We start from the raw sequence: 17500 nt of genomic DNA, 5'->3' as shown, positions 1-17500 counted from the left end.
TTTTGATCCCCATATTTATCAAACCAATAAACATCCTAAGAATATCAGAGCAAAGCACCACAAGGAAGGAAGAATTGTCACAAAAAAAAATCTTAGACAATCTCCAACAGAACACAGATGTCCAGAATAGATCAAAACAAAGCTACGAGTAATTCCATACTGTTTCTAGGGACCATATCAAGTCTTAGGGGACCAACTGCCGCCTTTTTCCCCCCTTTTTATGCACTAGGGAGACAGACCGAGAACGAAGACAAATTCAGGAAAAAAAAGGCATTGTAATAGTATGAAAGATGGATACTGGCTAAGGGCTACAAAAAATTATGAAAAGAGCTCAGTGACAAATAAAAGGCCACTGATAAAAAAAAAAATCATTGATAAAGATAAAAAAAAAACACTAGTAATTGTCTACTAACCACAATTAATTTTAAAGACAGAAGCTCGTGGATCCATTAAAGAACCCATTCCCTCAAGATCATTTTGTGGAAACTTGCAGCACATCCAAAAATTCACAGGGATGACTACCCTTCCAGATTATGAGTGGAAAGTAAAAAAAGTAAAAATACGTAATAATCTGTAATAATTCGACCCTTGATCACATACCAAGTAGAAGCAGGTAAACCAAGAAAATAGAAAGATGGGGTTGGAAAGGTGGGAGTAGATTATAACGAGTGCACAATATGAGATGGAATTAAAAAGAAAGGTTAACTTAACAATGTATAACCTGACCCTTGATTGTATTCTAAGTAGAAGATAAAGTATGCAGATAACGCAATGAGTGTGTATGGTGAGGGGAAGATTATAATGAATATACAGTGAAAATGACGATGATTTCTCATGGCAATGCGTGGGTGAGTACGTAACAGTGTGTAGAACTTGGTCATGGTGTAGATATGTGTGTAGGGCTGCGCACAGGTAGTAATTAACGCAATGATGGGGTGTCGGTGCTTAGGGAAGAGACGTTATGGCTGACGGTTTGTGGTGTAAAGTGTGTAGGGTGTATGAGGTGTATGTAACAGAGAGAGAGAGAGAGAGAGAGAGAGAGAGAGAGAGAGAGAGAGAGAGAGAGAGAGAGAGAGAGAGAGAGAGAGAGAGAGAGAGAGAGAGAGAGAGAGAGAGAGAGAGAATCAGTGATGTACTCGTACGAAGATTATAAAGAAATAAGAAGCAGTTGAGGTGATGATGAAGATAATGTGGTGGTGACGGTGATAGTGATAGAGATGGTGGTGATGAAGGAAGATGAAGAAGAGGAAGAGAAGGAGGAGGAGGAGGAGGAGGAGGAGGAGGAGGAAGAGGCAGTGAGGATATGAGGTTAAGCCTTAGGGCAGGTTTGGACATAGCTGCCTGGATTAGCAGAGGAGGAGGAGGAGGAGGAGGAGGAGGAGGAGGAGGAAGCAAGGGGAGGGACAGGAGCCAAGTAACCCGAAGCAGGGATCACTACTCGCATTTTTCTTCCATGAAAGGGGTGTTACAGAGGCCCGGCGGTCAGCGACAACACGACACATCAGAAGGAGGAGGAGGAGGAGGAGGAGGGACAGAGGCAGGGAGAAACAGGTGAGGCAGGGAGAGGGAGGGAGGGATGACGGAGGGACGAGCTAAGAAATTATAAGGAAAAAGAAATGAGGACCAGAAATATAAACAGAATGAGGAAGATGACAACGATGTAGACTCTCTCTCTCTCTCTCTCTCTCTCTCTCTCTCTCTCTCTCTCTCTCTCTCTCTCTCTCTCTCTCTCTCTCTCTCTCTCTTGTAAAAATAGCAGGGTCTGGCCTCGGCACACAATAGGAGAGGAATTCTGAAAGACGACTCGAGGATATGTCACGCACGAGGGAGGCTGATGGGATGAGGAGACGAGGAGAGGGTGGAGTGTAAGAGAAAATAATTAGACAGGGAGAGAAAATAAGACAATCCCACCTTAAAACAGAACGGAAAAAATGAAGAGATGTAGGAAAATAAGAGGAAATAAGAAGACTGCAGGAGAAAATAAGAAATTCCCCTCTTTAATTGGAATAAGAAGATAGAGACGAGGGGAAACGAAAGAAAGGAGATGGCAAGAAAAATAAGATAAAACAAGAAGGTAGCAAAAATAAATAAATTCTCACATTAAAAAAAAGATGGAAAAATGAAGGAATGAAGAAAAATAAAAAAATAAAAAAAGGAGATAGCAAAAAAATCTGAAATTCCATCTCGAAAAAGGGTGAAATAATGAAGAGATGAAGAGAAATAAGAGAGAAAGGAGAGACAGTGAGAGAAAATAAGCAACTCCCACCTCGAAATGGATTGAGATAATGAAGAGATGAAGGAAAATAAGGGAAAACGAAGAGATCAAGAAAAATACATCTCCACTTCAAACGAACAAGATAACAAAGAAAGAGAATTAATTACGAAAGGAAGAATACGAGAATAAAAACCAGATAAGAGAATGAATGCATGATGAAAGGAATACGGAGAGAGAGAGAGAGAGAGAGAGAGAGAGAGAGAGAGAGAGAGAGAGAGAGAGAGAGAGAGAGAGAGAACAGGCAAGGGAACAATAACTGGCTTGAAAGATATACGGAATAAAAGTAATTAAACTAAATGAAGCGAAAGATACAACGACCCACAAACGGCGACAAAGACTAACAGACACATTACGAATGGGAAGTGGAATAATGGGCCGCAATTATAAACAGTTACCTTCAAGCTCTTTATTAGTGTGATTCATCTTTCTTTGCATAAATAAGGAAATGGAAGATTAAAGAGAAAATGTCCCTCTTCCTCTTTCTTATATCTTATGACTCTTCTTCTCATTCGTCCTCCTTTTTCTTCTTCTTTCTCCTCTTTCTTTATTTACTTTTTTTTTGTTTCTGTTCTTTTTCTTATTCTATTTATCCTTCTCGTCCCTCTTCCTCTTTCTTATGCCTTGTGCTTCTTCTTCTACTTCTCATTCTTTTTTTTCCTTTTCTTCTTTTTGTCCTTGTCTTTCTTTCTTTCTTTCGTTTCGTCTCTGTTTTTTTTTCTTATTCTACTTCTTCTCATCGTTCTTTTCTTATTTCTTCTCTGTTTTTCCTTTTATTCTTTTCGAAGCAGATTTTCTACTCTTTGTTCTTCTCCCTCTCCTACTCATTCTCCTTCTTCTTCTTCTACTTCTTATCTATCTTCTACTTCCTTTTTTTTCTGCTATTCATCTCTCCTTCAACTATTTACACTCGTTCCCCTTTCTTTCAACTACTTACCCTTCATCATCACCATTCTCATCAGAAAACTCCATTGTCCTTTCAACTCCTATCACTCCTCATCATCCTCCTCACTCACCTTCATAACCCACTTCACCTCACCCACTCCCAACCACTGACAACATACACTCCCACGCCGCAGCCCCACCCACCCACACGCACTCTCCCACGGTCCCAGCACACTAGCATCTCCTTCCCGCCCACCCAGCCCGGTCCAGGTACACACGTGTCCAGAAGCCAGGCCAACTACCCTCCAAACACGCACACAAACACCTTGGAGTAATAGGAAACTTGCAGGTCCTCGCATTCCCTCAAGTGTTGAATATCGCATCGCTGTTCAGGTTTGAGCGGAAGGCCATCTTGAGGTTCGTCCGCCCGAGCAAGGTCATAATGGGTTTTTATTTATATGGCGGGGTAGACTTGAGCTAGACTGGGTAAGATGAGAATAAGGGGCATTGGGAGAGTGAAGGGATGGGAGAGAGGACAGGGGATAGGAGACAGGGGGAAGAGGATAATAATAATAATAATAAAAAACAAGAATATAAGGGAAGCTGCGTGGTATCACCCTTATATGTGGCGGTCCCTGTATGAAATATACCTTGCTATTTCACTTATCATCATTCCTAAATGAAAGAGAGGAGCGGAGAGGAGAGAGAGAGATAGATAGATAGAGAGAGAGAGAGAGAGAGAGAGAGAGAGAGAGAGAGAGAGAGAGAGAGAGAGAGAGAGAGAGAGAGAGAGAGAGAGAGAGAGAGAGAGAGAGAGAGAGTAATGAAGGTGTAATAAACAAGCATACCTGCAAGAATAAATCGTGAGAAAAATTCAAATAAAACGTTGGTGAAATTCTAATTCAAGAAAAGTGCATTAGTGAAAACAATAAAGCGTGGAAAAGCGTGACTCACTCCAGCAAACATAAATAACAGAAGTACAAGCATAATCAATGAACGAAATTATTTTAAAAAGAAAACTGTACAATCTCCGGCAAGAAAAAGCACAAATATAAAAAAAGAAAACATAAAAAGCATGAGGAAGCGTGACTCTCTATCCTGCAAAAGTAAAAATAGGAGTGTGACCATAATTAATAAGCGAAATATTTCCAAACAAAACTGTTAAACGTCACACAAAAAAGAGCACTAGTTTAATGAAAAGAACGAGAACAAAACACGTGGCACAGCATGGAAAGACGTGACACATTCCTCGATAAAGAAGAAAAATCCACGTGAACATAAACAAAACTGCAAAATCACACACGCTAAAAAGCAGATCACTATAAAAAAAAAATAATAATAGAAAAAAAAAACATGAAATAGCGTGAAAAAGAACATGACTCACTAATCTATATGAAAAAAAGGAGACACACACACACACACACACACACACACACACACACACACACACACACACACACACACACACCTGAACACAAGCAAAAGTGTAAAAAAATCACGCACGTAAAATATTCCTTCCTTCCCCCGAGATAAAGAAAAAAAAAGACCGCTATGAGGAAAAAAAATGTGAAATAGCGTGAAAGAAGCGTGACTGACTCCTCGATAAAAAAAAAAAAAAAGAAAAGAAAACTCGACCCACACCCCACGCACTGAAGTAATCAAGGGTGGGGAACGGAAGGTGGGGTAGTGGGTAGGTGAGTAGGCGGGTACTGGATAAGTGGGCAGTGAGCATTAGGTAGGTGACCACGTGGGTAGGCGAGTACTGGGTAGATGGATAGGTAGGTGGGTACTGTGTGGGTAGGTAGGTGGATACGTGGATAGGTAGGTAGGTGGATACTGGGTAGGTGGGAGGAAAGGTGAAGTGAGGGTGTCCTCCTTGGGGTGTCCGCTTCGCTCTTAATCCTCAGTCCGGGGATGCTGGAAACCTGATCGACGTGCGTGGCAGCAACCTGAGGAGCCGGTGATGCCCAGGTGAGCCTCGCGGGGATTAGCAGTGCGGTGGTGTGGCGGTGGCTCCTCAGGCGGTGTGCAGGCGCAGTATCTTGTCCTCTCCTGGGTTCTTAAGATGATACTCATTTTTTTTTTTTTTTTTTTCGTTTTCTCTTTCGGTCTATTTCTTTTGATGCCTCAGTTTTGTTTTTCTTGTTCTTGTTCTTCTTCGTCTTGGTCTATTTTTTTTTTGTCATGATCTTTTTATTTCCTTTTCTTCATGATTTATTTATTTTGATGATGCTCCAGTTTTTTTTTCCTTGCTTCTGTTTCTTCTTAGTTTTTTTTTTATGATATTTCAGTTTTTTTTTTTTTTTGCTTCTTCTTCTTCTTCTTAGTCTGTTTCGTATTTTGATGATGGTCGATTTTCTTTTTTTCTTCTTAGTCCTTTATTTTCTTATAATGACAGTTCAGTTTATTGCTCTTATATATATATTTTTTTTTTCTGTCTTCCTAACCCATTTCTTCTTATAATGATGATACAGTTTCTTAGTCCTGTTTATTTTTTCTCCCTCTCTTTCTTCCTGATCCATTTCTCCTTATGACATTTTTTTTACTGTCTAGTCTCTTTCCTTTGCTCTTATTTTCCTCTTAAACCATGAGAGAGAGAGAGAGAGAGAGAGAGAGAGAGAGAGAGAGAGAGAGAGAGAGAGAGAGAGAGAGAGAGAGAGTACTTTCTGTTATCACTCCCCATAAACTCAGATTTACAGAACACCTTATTACCATCACCTCCATTACTTATCACTCTGAACGGTACAGCTCAGAACTTCTTCATCGCCCGCCTCTTGTTACACGTGCAAGCAAGCCGCCCCCTTACAACCCCTTACGATAATGAGTGGACCTTATGTAATGCAAATAGGGGGGATATATGAAAGCCACCTCTATTTTACCATAACAAAAAAGTAAGAAGTATTTGGCCTTAACCTTGGTTGCTCAGTATGTAATAGTGACTACGTTTTCTTTGACTCTATGAAGTAAAGATTCTAAAGGTAAAATGAGGTTGTTACGTTCTGGATATGCTTCGACGTGGTAAGGATTCTACAAACTGACAGAGCTAAAAGTATCTTCAAGAGTAAATATCTATAAACTGGACATACTTTGGATATCCTCTGAGGGGGTAAAGATTCTATAAAGATCATCTCGACTAAACATGCAAGTGACGAATACAACTTGATAAAAACTCGGTGTTCTGAAGAGCCTCTGATGTAAAATGTCTAACTCAGAATGCTGTAAACTGAACGATGTTTTCAGTATCCTTCAGAGTACTAAAGATTTCATTATAACCTAAACTAAATTATAAAGAACCTCCCTAGTAAAAAAAAAAATCCAGGCCAATAAATTGACCTTGACCACTCACTAAACAAAAATACAACTAAATAAACAAAAAAAAAAAAAAACGTGACTTCAAACTAAACATTCCATTAAAAAGATAAATAATAATAAGAAAAAGATCTCCCCAGTAAAGAATCCAAGCCAACAAATGCAACAAGAAGCTTAATACAACAACATATGAACCACTTACTAATCTAAAAATAAACCTCGACTCTCTTCCTTAACTCAGAACAAAGCACACAAAGCGTCTTGTTGGTATACTAGCGGGGAGGGAGGGAGGGAGGGAGGGGGAGGGTTACTAACATAGCGCTGGCTGGTGCTGCTGCTGATGATGATGATATGTGTTTATGTCTTCACTCCTCCCTCCCTTGCCTTTTACCTGGGCGACCTTCCCTACGCTCGATTCACTCACACCACAGTCATTTTCTCCATTTTTGTCTCTTATCCGCCCGTCTTCACTCTCCCTTCCATTTCGCCTTATCTCCCTTCTTTCTGGGTGGAGAAGGAGGAGGAGGAGGAGGAAGGGTGTTCTTGAAGTCACCTGAGCTGGCAGACAGACAGGTGTTCTCTCCTCAGTCAGGTGTTTGGCTGATTAGGTGACGCGCTGATTGACACCTGAGCGCGAGAGAGAGAGAGAGAGAGAGAGAGAGAGAGAGAGAGAGAGAGAGAGAGAGAGAGAGAGAGAGAGAGAAGCATACAGACCCTCCTCCCAAGAGCCTTCACTCACCATCACCAATCCGTAACAGTGTTGTAAGCTCTCATTTGTCTCATTAGGGTAACGGGACCTGACGAGGAGACGAGGTGGGCAGGGAACGCAGTGAAGAGACAGACACACAGGGAGAGCTGTACATGGGTAAGGAGAGTAAGGGGTAGAAGTAAATGGATGGTGTGTCATGAGGGGAAGAGGTCTGGGGAGTGAGTGAGGGGCGAGGGGAGAGAAGAGGGTGTGGTAAGAGAGAGGGTGTACTTAGCTGGGCCAGTAATGTAATATCCAAGTGCACCTGTAATTTCGGTCCCATAAAAGCACATAGGTAATTACGTGCGTACTGCAAGACATACATGCATGCTTGTTATGACTTGCGGCGCACATGACCGTACGTACACGCGCACACTCCCCAGCATATGTACACGGCTGGGAAATTCATGTGTGCGTATGCAAACGAGCAGCAAGTAACACCTGTGCAAATATACATATATAAGTAATGACAGTACTCTTGACACACACGCACACACACACACACACACACACACACACACACACACACACACACACACACACACACACACACACACACACACACACACACACACACGTAATAGTTTAATGATTTCTACGAATACAACATCACAAAAGATCCAAAAGCTAAACAATTTTCTGAACATTTTCTCTCACCAGCATAAAAGCCACGATAAAAATGAGCACTGAGTATTTAAGAAACCTTACGCAACGCAGCTCACACTTCAGGGAAAGGGAAGAAAGAAGCCTCAAAGCCCTGCACCCACAATCCCCTTACCGCCCTCGCAGCACCAAACACTCCCTAGTCATCCCCTGAGACACTAAACACCGCACAGATCACCGCTAACGTGTGTGACAGGGAACGATGTGTAAGCCGCTCGTGACCCGCTACCGCACGCCACGCGCAGACACACACACACACACACACACACACACACACACACACACACACACACACACACACACATACATACTTACAGTGGTGGTGGTGGTGGTGGTGCAATACTACATGGCACACAACGCAACGCCCTTCTCTTCCTCCTCCTTCCTCCTCTTTTTATATTCTTTCTCTTCCTCCCTTCTCTGTTTATCTCTCTTCTTCTTATTCTATATTATAAATTTCCTTTTCGCCTTTCAGTTTGTCATTTATTTTTTTTTCATATTTTACTCGTCCTTCTTTTTCCTTCACTTCTTTCTTCTCCTCCTCTTCCTCCTCCTCCTTCTTTATATCATCATTATCCTTCTTTCCTTTCACTTTTCATCTATTCCTTTCACATATTCTTATACCTTGAAATTCACCTTTTCTTTTCCTACTCCTCTTCCTTCTTTTACATATCCTTTCTTCATCACCCTCCCCCTCCTCCTCCTCCTCCTCTTCCTCCTCCTCCTCTCCTTATGACGCAATTTCAGGAGAATCACTATATAGCATTCCTCCTTCCTCTCCACTCCCTCCTGGTCCCTCATCCCTCATGCTTCAGCCTCGACGCCCAAATGTAGAATCCTGTGTCGTCAGCTCCACCCTCCTACGCCATCACGAAGGGGTCGCCTGTCATCTATTACTGACCTGCCAAGCCTGACCTCCGACCTTCCTCCGCCTCCAGCCCTCATACCAAAGAAGCAACACCTGAGATACGTATATGTAAAGAAAGGTTGGGTTGGGTTAGCGGCTTAAAATATTATTCGTAGTGTGTCGTCTTGTATGTATGTATGTATCTTCTTGTCTCCTTCTTGTTCCTTGTCCTTGTCCTTCTTTTGTTCTTTTACAGTTTTTTTTTTATTGTCTTTCATAGTTATCGTCGTTTCCGTTTTCGTTTTCCTGGTTATTTCCTGCCTCTTGCATCTTCCTCCTTGTCATCTTTCTATTTTTATTTTTTTTTCATCTATATCTCAGTCCTCGCCCTCGTCATCCTCTTTCTACGTCACAAGTCTTCACCCTCGTACTACTTCTCTTTTCTAATCTTTCGAAGTCCTTCATCCTCATTTTCTTTCTCGTCTTCGTCTTTTTTTGTATTCCTTCTACATCCTTTCGGTCTCCTCGTCCTCGCCCTATTCTTTATCTTCCTACTCTTTTTTACATATCACATCCTCGCCTCACCTTCCTCCTACTACGCATCATTCTGTTTTCTCTCTCTCTCTCTCTCTCTCTCTCTCTCTCTCTCTCTCTCTCTCTCTCTCTCTCTCTCTCTCTCTCTCTCTCTCTCTCTCTCTCTCTCCTTTATCTTCCTTCAACAACCTCACCACAACTTCATCACTTTTAAGCCAATCAGTCATTCTTGCTCTCTTAATGGGTCCAATACTTCTTATCCTACTCAGCATGCAGCTATTATCACCACCACCACTACCACCACCACCACCACCACCACCACCACCACCACACCTACCTCTTCGTTCAGGGTCATGCTAAGACTCCTCACTCTAAACCGACAGGAAGGAGCTTAAAGTAGAGCAAGTATTACGCGAGTTTGTAAGTGTGTAAGGATTTGTAAGGGTGTAAGAAGCTCATCCGCATCCTAGTGGTGGGAGAAGTGAGGTTGGAAGTGACATGACCAGCGGGATCTGAAAGGGACGAAAGGTTCCCGGCAAGATCGTGGGCGTAGGAAGCGTGTTGACTACGGGACGAGTTGGTAATGAATACGGGCGTGGGCGGAGGTGGTAGGCGGAGGTGGGTTGAAGTGGGCGACTGGCTTAAAATTAGCTAGAAAAGTGGGTGGATAAGATGAAGTGTGTGTGTGTGTGTGTGTGTGTGTGTGTGTGTGTGTGTGTGTGTGTGTGTGTGTGTGTGTGTGTGTGTGTGTGTGTGTGTGTGTGTGTGTGTGTGTGTGTGTGTGTGTGTGTGTGTGGGCGGGCATGCGTGGTGTGATACTTTGAACGTGCGTAAGAATAAAGTAAAGACTCAGGTGTAACTTTATACCAGAGAGAGAGAGAGAGAGAGAGAGAGAGAGAGAGAGAGAGAGAGAGAGAGAGAGAATTACCGGTCAACCACAAAGCATTTCATCCTTTTACTTTCTACCACAAGCAATTAAAGTCATTTCCTCTAATTTGCATCTCTCTCTCTCTCTCTCTCTCTCTCTCTCTCTCTCTCTCTCTCTCTCTCTCTCTCTCTCTCTCTCTCTCTCTCTCTCTCTCTCTCATGCAATCTTTATTAGTATTTCTTTTGTGTTTATCCTTCACTGTTTCGACGAATTCACCCTTTCACTTTTGCCATTCAAACATCTCTCTCTCTCTCTCTCTCTCTCTCTCTCTCTCTCTCTCTCTCTCTCTCTCTCTCTCTCTCTCTCTCTCTGTCTGTCTGTGTCTCTTTCTCCTTCTCTCGGTCTCAATATTCAACACAAATAAGATCATCAGCTTCAAGAATAATCGTTGCCGCTTACTCTCTATTCTTCATACGCCACACACTCACTGCACACTGATGTATATTCATGACGGCTGGGCACAAGGCGAAACGCTCAACCCCAGACGGATGGACAAGTGCAAGTTGAAAGAGACAGGGCAAGAAAGGAGAAACGGAGGGCGGAGGGAGGCGGAAGGAGAGAGAGAGAGAGAGAGAGAGAGAGAGAGAGAGAGAGAGAGAGAGAGAGAGAGAGAGAGAGAGAGAGAGAGAGAGAGAGACTAATACACTAAACGAAATACATACGTAAATACACAAATACTGACTGAGAAATAAAAGAAACAGCTAGATACGCAAACACACACGCACACACACGCACACACACACACACACACACACACACACACACACACACACACAGGGAGGTAGGCAGAGAGAAATTTTTTTGTAACCTCTCATTGCGCAAACTTTACTTACGTACAGCATTTCAAAGAGGCACATTTTTCTTTGGTCAGCGAGTGTTTAGCAAGGCGAGAACGTGTCACAAGAGTGCTCCGGGGCGTTTAGTGGCGAGTCAAGGAGAGGCGAGGCGAGGAGAGGCAAGGAGAGGCGAGGCGCAGAGAGGGAGACGGGGGAGCTTTGAAATAATGTTCAGGAGAATAGGGTCAGTCGCCGCCGAGAAGCTTCAAACAACAATGATGTGTGTGTGGAGTTGAAGGTTGAGTAATGCACGTGTGGCAATAAATGAAGGGAAGAAGGGAAGGTGAGAAGGGAAGGGAAAAGACAGGTGGAATGAAGGACGAGGTGTCATGAGAGGGTTACGAGTGAGGAAGAAAAAGGGAAGTCCATGAGAGAGAAAGGTGGAGAAAAGGGAATGAACAGTGTAATGAAGGACGAGATACAAGGAACAGAAACTAAAGAAGGAAATGCACGTGTTAAATGGAGCAATAGATGGAGATAAACATGAAGTAGAAAAAAAAAGAATATAATATACAGAAAAAATACAGATTGGAATGAAAAGTGTAATAAAGAATAAGGTGCAAGATATTGAAAACTAAAGAAGGAAAGGTAATCATAAACCCGAACAATAAATGAAGGAGACAGAAGGGAAATAGCGAGGAGGAAACAAGAATGAAAGATGAGAGCAAACAAGACAAGAACTAAGGAAGGCAAACCGAAGATAAAAGGAAAGTTTGATAAAGAATGGATGGAGGGCAAGGACAGAAAGACAAGGAAGAAATGGTACACGATACGATGGATCGACAAAAACCGAAGAGAAGAGACAGATGAGGTAAAGAAGGAATAGAAGACAAGGACAAGATAATCATTTACAAAAGAATACCATGAATATTTACAGACAAAAGGAAAATTACACAGACACATACATAAAAATACGAAAAGAAAGTGTGATGGTCAGCGAGGGAGAGAGAGAGAGAGAGAGAGAGAGAGAGAGAGAGAGAGAGAGAGAGAGAGAGAGAGAGAGAAAGGGAAAGTAACGTAGCGGTACAAAAGCAAAGGAGAAAAGAAAAAAAAAGGGGAGAGAATACACACACACACACACACACACACACACACACACACACACACACACACACACACACACACACACACACACACACACTCATTCACGTACACACACACACTCATTCACGTACACAAACAGGGGTCATTGCTCAAGTGTGTGGTGTGTGTGTGTGTGTGTGTGTGTGTGTGTGTGTGTGTGTGTGTGTGTGTGTGTGTGTGCGCGCGTTAGTATGACAAGTGTTAAACGTTGCATTGTGGCCATCCTAAGGCGACATTGTGACCTAGTTCTAGTTCCTGAGCCACACCCACCAACACACACACACACACACACACACACACACACACACACACACACACACACACACACACACACACACACACACACACACAGTTTCCTCAAGCCCATATTAGGCACTGAAACGCAAAATTACACAACTAGTAACATCCATTATTAGTACGAAGAAGAATTATGGTGAGAGAGAGAGAGAGAGAGAGAGAGAGAGAGAGAGAGAGAGAGAGAGAGAGAGAGAGAGAGAGAGAGAGAGAGAAACAGATAGATAAATAGAAATAGATACATGAAAGAAAGATAAAGAGACGGTAAATAAAAATAAGGGTGTTTAAACAGACAAACAGAAAGGCAGACAGATAAGAAAAATAGAAACTGAAAAGACATGGAAATAACACAGTATCTCTCTCTCTCTCTCTCTCTCTCTCTCTCTCTCTCTCTCTCTCTCTCTCTCTCTCTCTCTCTCTCTCTCTCAAGGTCTTTGCCCCTTAACCAGGAAAAAGAGAAGGGAAGGGTAGGAGAGAGCAAGAGGGAGAGGGAGAGGGAGAGTGGAGACAAGAAAAAAAAAAGATAAGAAGTAGTAAAGATGGAGAGTGTAAGTACGTATGTCGGCAAGTCGTGCGTTGTAACTCTCCTCATCACTTCCAAACTCACTACCCTCCGTTTTCTACAGAGTGGCGCAAGTCTTCGTTCTGACCAAGCTTCCTCACTCGCGCGACTCACACCCTCACTCACACTAACACCAAACACACACATTCGCGGTAAAGTTATGCATGTTTATGTACATTACACCCTCTCACCCACGGCTCCTCTCCCCTGTGTTGTCATTTCCACTAACCACCGGCGCGTTGCCACTGTGGTGTAATGCGACGGGATTTCTTCTTTTCCCCGCGGCCAGAGTGACACGAGAGGGAAGAGAAACAAGGCTTGCTCTTACTGAGGCTCGGGAACTGCTGGTGTCTTTACCCTCTGATGCGACAGATAGACAGACGGTTCCCTGATTGGTATATCCATCACGTGTACGGTTTAATGACAGGTGTGAGGGGTGAGTTGAAGGGTGAGAGAGAGAGAGAGAGAGAGAGAGAGAGAGAGAGAGAGAGAGAATGGTAGTAGTAGTAGTAGTAGTAGTAGTAGTAGTAGTAGTAGTAGTTGTTGTTGTTGTTGTTGTTGTTGTTGTTGTTGTTGTTGTTGTTGTTGTTGTAGCACCAGTAGTAGTAGTAGTAGTAGTAGTAGTAGTAGTAGTAGTAGTAGTAGCAGTATATCGACAAAAAAAATATGCAATAAAGAAGGGATGGAAGATTAGGAGAGGATATGTATCTTCTAGGGTTCAGAGAGAGAGAGAGAGAGAGAGAGAGAGAGAGTCCATCCATTCACGTTAGTCTCAAATCCGCGAATCCTCGGCTGGTGGAAGGACAGGCGGTGTTCCTAAAGGACTATTTTTTTCTACCTCAGATCTTTTCCTCGACCTCGTATTTTTTTTTTTTTTTTTTTTTTGTCATCTGCTATTGTTTCTCATGTTCCTTAATCTACTGCTCTTTTTTTTTTCTTCTTCTTTTTCTCTTTCTAGCCTATCTTTCCTCTCTCTCTGTGTCCCCTTCCCTCTCTCTCTGAATGGCATTATTTAGGGGGACTGAGGACGAAAGGGTGAAGGAACTGTGGGTGGAAATCTCGTGTGACTTAATTATTCCGTTTCTGGGTCTCGCTCTACTGAATGAACCCGGATGTTTTTCAGTTCAGTGTAGCGTCTGCGGCCTTGAAATATCCAAAAGCATTATTTTTTTTTCATCTCTCCCTCTCCTCGTCTGTAATACATTTTTTTCCTCACCTATGCATCTATTTAGTCAGCGTTATCTGTTCCTCTCATACATCTCCTTCATTGCCATCATTACCAGCACCCTCCTCTTATACTCCTCCTCCTACTGCAGGTATTCAAGCACCAACACCTCCTCCTCCTCCTTCTCCTCTTCTTCTTCCTACTCCTACTGCAGGCATTAAAACACTACCACCTCTTCTTCTTCTTCCTCTTACTCTTACTCCTATTACAACTCCAAGCACAAGCTCCAGCACCTCTTACTCCTCCTCCTCCTCCTCCTCCTCCTCCTCCTCCTCCAAATACTAGTATTGCAAGCATAAACACCAGCACCTCTTCCTCCTCTTCCACCTACTACTACTACTACTACTACTACTACTACTACTATTACTATTGCTACTGCAGACATAAGCACAGCCGCCTCTTCCTCCTCCTCATCCACCTCCTGCTGTAAGCATTCAAGACCCCACCTCTTCCTCCTCCTCCTCCTCTCTTATTCCTACTGCAGGCATAAACACCATCACCTTTTCTTCTTCCTCCTCCTCCTCCTCATCCTTCTCCTCCTAGCTCACGGCCCTCAAGGTCACAGCACCTCGCCCTGCCACGCACCGCAAACGACTGTCTCGCCGTCACCGTGAAATCCTAATCAAGTGTTCTCTCAAGACGCGTTTCGTGGCTCAGGACGGACGAGGGACACAAAGGAATGGACTCCCGGCATGCCCCGTCACACCTCGTATAAAAAATGGCAGGTAGTAAGTAGTATCACCTCGCAAAAAAAGGAAAAGAAATTACCTTTACTTAAGTCACCCATTGGGGGGAAGAGAAGGAAAAAAAAACGAACAGCTGGCTGCTTGAATATGCAAAAGCACGCCTGAGAGAGAGAGAGAGAGAGAGAGAGAGAGAGAGTGTGTGTGTGTGTGTGTGTGTGTATGTGTGTAGCTTTACTAAAGAACACACTCTAGGAAACACTCTCACAGCATTCCACTCAACAATTCATTCAATACACTCCACTCGAAAATTCACTCTTAGAGAAGCACTCATCTGAGAAGAACATTCGACTAAGAAATACATTCAAGAAAATGCACTCAACTAACCAACACACTCAACTACAGAACACTCAACTTCCGCAACAAACTTACTCCACAAGCACCACATTTAGCCAAGAAACACAGGCCTCTGCAAACCAAACTTTCCATCATACAGAGCAGCGAAAAACACAACGCATCATGCAAAGAGAGAGAACAAACGGAGCAAATCAAATCACACATCCACAATCTACGCTTCGACTCGACTCGACTCCAGCCAGACCCAAATGAAGCCTCACGAATGGCGCCTCCCCAACACAACCCCCACCCTCACCATGGTCGCTCCCTCCCCTCACTGCTTACATTTGTGCATCTAGACGGAGGGAAATCGGCTTTTTTTTTTTTCTCCCTTGCACATCTGAATTATTATATTAAACGCCTCGTCACTGTCCTCGAAGAGAAAATAATAGACTTTTGGTGTATCGAAGTGGTGCTTAAGTCAGTCAGTGCACTTGGCAAGGCTCGAGGAGGAGGTGAATTGAAGGAGGGAGGGAGGGAGAGGAAGAGAGTGGGAACTAGAGGATGAGGTAGTAATGAGGAAGGATATGTAGGGAGGAGATAAGGGAGAGAAGAAGAGACCGGAGGAGGTAGTAATGAGGAAAGATATGAAGGGATAAGGAAAATAAGACGAAACTGGAAGGGATTGTCATGAGAGATGTGAGGAAAGAGATGAGGAAGAGGAAACGAAGCTGAGCCACTTAGTAATGAGGAACGAGAGAGAGAGATGAGGGAGAGGAAGAAGAGGTAGGAAAGGCAGAAAATGGAGAGATATGTGGGAGAAAATGAGGAAAAGAAAGATGAAGAAGAAAATGAAGAGTTACTGGTATATGAGGTAGGCGATGAGGTACAGGAAGTCAAAGAATGTATGAGGAGGAGGATGTAGTTATGAGGAGCATGAAGGAGGACATGGAGGTGCTATGAGAAAGTGAAAGGATGAGACTTGAGGTGGTAAAGTGGGGGAAGGGAAGGTGAGGCTGAAGGAGGAGGCAGTGAGGGAGGGGCATGAGGGAGAGAACACTTGAGGTTATAAGAAAGGGAAAGGACGATACTTGAAGGAAGAGATTAGACAGTGGAAGACTTAAAGCTGGACGGTAAATAGCAACTTTAAACACCCCTTATAAAGAACACTTAAGACTTCAGTGTATAAAAGAATGAAGGAAAAAAACAATCACTGATAGTTACTTGATAAAATCTGGCGGTAATGCAGCAGGGGAGTCTGGCAGATGCTTGGAGCTACAATCATTAATATCGAATCACTACGGTGCCTCGGGATGATCGGCTTGATTGGCTTCCCTTCACTGATTGGAGGATAGTGATACCAGAGATAACCGCAGACTCTCCTAATCTTGTCGTGCTGTGACGGGGATTGACACACTCAGCCTCGAGTCCTCCCACCCTCCCGCGGCGTCAGCGAGGTGAGGACTAAAATTAAAAGGAGATGAAATGACGTGCTATTATATCTCTGGTGAAGCAGCCACAGTGGGGCAGGGCGTGCCTATATTTGTGGTGATGGTGATGATCTCAGTGGCGGGGATGGCTATTAAAATGATGCCTTATCTTACCTTCTAATGTCAGAAGATGAAGCGGTGGTGAGTGTGTGTGTGTGTCCCGCTGGTGGTGGTGGTAGTGGTGGCGATGGGGCGCCCCTCACACGTCACACCAACACTTGAGGCTGCATCAGGGCCCTCAAGGGATACCTGGCTTATCACGGCCTCTCAAGGCGGCGGGCAAGAGCCGTCTCCTCAGGTCTTTTTTTCCCTTCTTTGTTATATTTCCACTTAACTGTAGCCTCGTCTTGGACTTCTTTGGCGTCTTTGTTAATAAGAAAGTCGAAAGGTAACCACTTTTTTACGCAGATAAGTGTTTGCCTTTTTCTAAGGCGTCACTTTAGGTCAGTGTCAGTGTCCACTCAGGTGTTCACGTGCAGTCAGGTGCCCGGCCCGGCGGGACACTCGCGGCTCACCGCAACACTGATAATCCACGCAATGACTGGTCACTTCACCGCGGCACTTGGGGAGGCACAGGTGTCTAGAGTCTGGGGCTGGGGAGGAAGAGCCACTTCTGAAGATACTATCAGAGCCAAGACTGATTTGTGTGGTGTGGGCGGATGTGGAGGGGGCTGGTGGGCGTGGTTCCCCTCGCTGTCATCCCGGCTCACTCTCCTCCTTCCAGCATCCAGCAGCAGCAGCGTGCCATTAAGCCGCCGCTGCGATGGTGTCCCGCGATAAGGGAGGCAATCGGCGGGGTCACTAA

At 43.8% G+C, this 17500-nt stretch overlaps 1 protein-coding gene across 2 annotated transcripts in view; it reads right to left on the bottom strand.

Moving 5' to 3' along the window:
- LOC135100880 (protein inscuteable homolog) overlaps positions 1 to 17500 on the bottom strand; it is a 170917-nt gene that overhangs the window by 153036 nt on the left and 381 nt on the right. Inside the window, exons 1-2 of one of the 2 annotated variants that reach the window (XM_064004410.1) lie at positions 16810 to 17500; positions 16430 to 16669 (exon numbers count right to left, since the gene is read on the bottom strand). The exon at positions 16810 to 17500 is cut by the window's right edge and continues 381 nt beyond it. The gene's annotated coding sequence lies outside the window, so the exon portion shown is untranslated. The remainder of the gene's footprint in view (positions 1 to 16429; positions 16670 to 16809) is intronic. The other variant, XM_064004408.1, reaches the window with a different exon arrangement.

The sequence above is a fragment of the Scylla paramamosain genome, chromosome 5 (assembly GCF_035594125.1).
Source record: "Scylla paramamosain isolate STU-SP2022 chromosome 5, ASM3559412v1, whole genome shotgun sequence".
Classification (NCBI taxonomy): domain Eukaryota; kingdom Metazoa; phylum Arthropoda; class Malacostraca; order Decapoda; family Portunidae; genus Scylla; species Scylla paramamosain.
Note: the sequence above shows the minus strand (reverse complement) of the source record. Positions and strands in the feature narration are given on the sequence as shown.